Genomic DNA, 4,110 nt, shown 5'->3' with positions numbered 1-4,110 from the left:
GCCCGCCGGCGGGCGGGGCCGGGCGCGGCCGGAGCAGTCGATGGCCGAGCGGGAGCGCCGTGTGGGTCGTGGCCGGTGTTGCTGCACGGCTTCGTAAAGCGGGCAAGTGAAATATTTATTGGTCTTTTATCTCGCTGTCTTCCGACGACAGAGAAGACTTATGCTGTTACCTTTTACTATATTACCATATTGCATATTACCACATTACAATTATGTTACTGCCATTTTATTGTGACGGTCTTCAACTGTTTCTTGAAGTGGAATGAGCACCGAAATATTTTCTAAGTTACAGATTTCCCCTGGCTTTAGCTGTTTCCATCCGCCTCGCTGAGGTCTTTGGTGCTTCTGTCAGAATGAAGTGACAAATATGGGTACACTCACCTGATTCCCTGTCCTGCTCCTCTGCAGCCCTTCACGTAATCACAGAACGCCAGGATGGGTCGGGCTGGAAGGGACCACAGTCAGTCATCGGGCCCAACCTCCCTGCTCAAGAGGGTCATCCCAGAGCACACGGCACACGATTGTGTCCAGGCAGTTCTTGAGTATTCCCAGTGAGGGAGACTCCACACCCTCTCCGGGCAATCTGTTCCAGTGCTCAGTCACTGCACAGTAAAGAAGTTCTTCCTCTTGTCCAGGTGGAACTTCCTGTGCATCAGTGTCTGCCCATCGCCTCTTGTTCTACTGCTTGGCACCACAGAGAAGAGCCTGGATCCATCTCCTTCACACTCTAGCCAACTATAGACATTGATGAGTTGATGCATTAATCTTGGAAGCCTTTTGAGTTTTAGATGAATGTGCAGGAAGATGACAAAACCCCTCCCAAAAGGCCATACAAACCCTGTTCTTAAGCAGACACAAGAAACTGTGGAGGTGTACTGATGTGTCCAGCAGGCACTGCCCTGAGTATCTGAATATACACAGGTCACTTGCCCTGATGGCTTTTTGCCAACATTTTTTCAGATTACTCCAAATAATGCCCTGAGATTTTCCATAGGGAGGGAGATTATGGTGCTTTTCTAAATCACAGAATCATTGAGTGGTTTGGGTTGGAAGGGACCTTAGGGTTCATCTGGTTCCAACTTCTCTGCCATGGGCAGGACCATCTTCCACTAGACCAAGATGCTCAAATCCCCATCCAGCCTGGCTTTGAACAGTCCCAGGGGTGGGGCATCCACAACTTCTCAGGGCAACCTGCATCAGTGCCTCACCACCCTCACAGTAAAGAATTGCTTCCTAATACCCAATCTAAATCTGCCCTCTTTCAGTTCAAAGGCATTCCCCTCTGGACCTGTCACTGCATGCCTTTTTAAAAAGATCCTCTCCATATTTCTTGTGGGCTCCCTTTAGGAACTAGAAGACCACACGAGGGCTGACTCAGAGCTTTCTCTTCTCCAGGCTCAACAATCGCAACATTTTCAGCCTTTCTTCGCAGGAGAGGTGTTCCACCCCTCCTGAATATCTGCTATTGACCAGTCTGTGTGTGTAAAGCATGGGATGCTAGCATGAAATGATACTGTAATAACCTAAGTTCAACAAATATTTGTGGTGTGTAACCTGAGTTTTGCCATTTGTTAACTGCTGTGATGAACTCCTCGCAGTTTTGTAATCAACTGAAGTTGATAACAGTCATAAACCACTCTTAAAGTAGTTGTTTAGCAAACAAACTTTAGCAGACTTCTGCTTTTTCATTTCAGTTCAATCATGCTGACTTCCATCTTAGAGATGCAGTTCCTACAGGCTAAGGGCGCAGCCAGTGGAATTACTTGGTGCATGTGGATACACCTGCCAGGGTTTCCATGGTAATCAGCAGTTTTGTCATCAGCAATCTGGTCCCTGGCAGTGTCCCTAAATAATTTGGTATATTCTCCAAACTGGCAAGTGTTGAGTCATTTTGTTACATTTTATTTATTGGAAGGAAAGACTGCACAGCATGACACTACTTACAGTTACGTACATGATCTGTGTGACCACTGAGATGAACTGACCACAACCTCCTTCCACCATCCCCCTGCGCATCTACAGGAGGAAGACAATTTGTGAGTAAAGTTGAGCCCAGAAAGAAGGAAGACATTGAGAGAAGGTGTTGTGAAATGTTTTTCCCTTATTTCTCATTATGTTACTTACTCTGATTTCATAGACAAGAAATTAAATTAAATTTTTCCCAATACCCTCTTAATGGTATATGGTGACTGATGTCTCCGCATCCTTATCCTGACCCATGAGACTTTTGTCGTACTTTCTCTCCCCTGCCAGCTGAGAAGGGGAGTGATAGAGCAGCTTGATGGGCACCTGGCATCCAGCCAGGTCAACCCACTGCAGATGGATTTCAGGAGAGTGCTTTTTGTCTCTTTAATTAGAACTGACTTCAAAATTCTGCTTCTGAGCATCTTTTCATTCCTTCTTTAGCCTAACAGTGCTGTCTGCTTCCAGAATTTTTCTGCATTTTCCATTTCTCTGCCTTTGTATGTTGTATAAATTTCTGTACACTTCCTTTCTGAATCCTTCTTGCTATCTTAAAAAAACAGTTTTGTTGTTACTATTTCAAGCATCTAATGTATTTGAATGCTTCCTGGAAGCAGAAGCAACTTCTCTGTTTCCCAGTGTGGTTAGTACAGGTGCTGTGTTTGTTGTGGTGCCTAGGTAAAGAGTGCAGTTGATCACAGCATTGCATTTGCTAGGCCAAGATGCATTATTTTCTGCAATTTATGGCTTGTTGCTGTCAGCTGTTAGCAAAGGATTGTGCTCAGGCTCTTAAACTATGCCAAAATGATGGAGTGTTGGAGGATAGCGCTCACTGCATGCAGCACATGTGCAGCACATGTTGTGATTAACGAGCACACTTCCTGCCAATGTGACGTTTCTTGTCCCCAGGCCTTAGTATCTGAGTATAGAAATACTTTTTCTTCCCACCCTCTAGCACAATGGCCTCCCTTTTAACTTGTCCCAGTGAGATCCTGGTCTCTGCAGTCGTGACGTGGCATAGAAACTGTCACTAGCTTATCTCTTGCTCTGTTAACTAACATTTCCAGTATGTCACATTATTTGTGTATGTCTTATAAATTGCTGAAGCCTATTGCAGTTTCCTCAAGTGACACAGTTCAAATTTTTCTGTAGATTTTATTCATTGAATAAAGTTCCTAGGAACAGGTGAACAATTTACAATCAGCCTTACTGTAAGAATTACTTGGAGAGAGGAAGTCCTAGAAAACATTATTTTAAAGGTGAGTTCTTTAAATCAGACTGTATACCTTTGAGATATAATTGTGATTCAGTTTCAAAATTCATGCCTAATCCACACAGTATTTTCCTTTATGTCTAATAAATAGATCAGTTGAAAAGTGTGTGCAAGGATTTCACACTCTGCCAAGATCAAATACAATCAAAGCACTTTACATATTAAAGAAACAGAGTTAGAAGCAGCCAACGGATGATGTTTGAATGGACAACATATGCTACAGTCCTCCACAACTAGTATATATGTCTTAAAAATCTTAAACATCCATGCTGCTGTTCCTTGTATTCAATAGTGGTTAAATCCACCCCCTCAGGAAATGGCTAACTTTGCATTCCCAGGTCAGGTGAGTGATACAGAAGTTCAGACATCTGTTATTCATACAGAGAAATTATCCGTTTCAACTCTGCATACCCTGTCAGAAGTGCAGCGTGGCCCTGGATGATGGGGGTAACACAGATAAGTGTCACTTGCATTTTTCTGGTGCTTAAGGCCATGCTGTCTAACCAGTTCACTTCATGATTGAAGGTGATTAAAAGTGCTGAGAAAAAATGGACCTGTGGCTCCTGCCAGTTCAAGGGCACTGTTTTAGATACACAGTGTGCCACCAGAGTACCCTCATGGCATTACTTGCAGGATTCAATTAATTTTGTCACATGACCACCTATCTCCCAACTAATCACCACCGTTTAGAGGTCTAGGAGAAGGGTAGGAGATCAACCAGCAATAACACCTGAACACATTGAGTTCCTCCTTTTGGCCTGAATCCCAGTTGCACCAGACCTGGCCTGGGGATATTAGCTTGATTTAGGTGAGCCTGAATCTAAACTCCAGGAACTTAGGAGGGAATGGAAGTTCAACCACGGGTGGTAATTAAC

Source organism: Motacilla alba, chromosome Z (genome assembly GCF_015832195.1).
Source record: "Motacilla alba alba isolate MOTALB_02 chromosome Z, Motacilla_alba_V1.0_pri, whole genome shotgun sequence".
NCBI classification, from domain to species: domain Eukaryota; kingdom Metazoa; phylum Chordata; class Aves; order Passeriformes; family Motacillidae; genus Motacilla; species Motacilla alba.
This window is presented reverse-complemented; position numbering follows the sequence as displayed.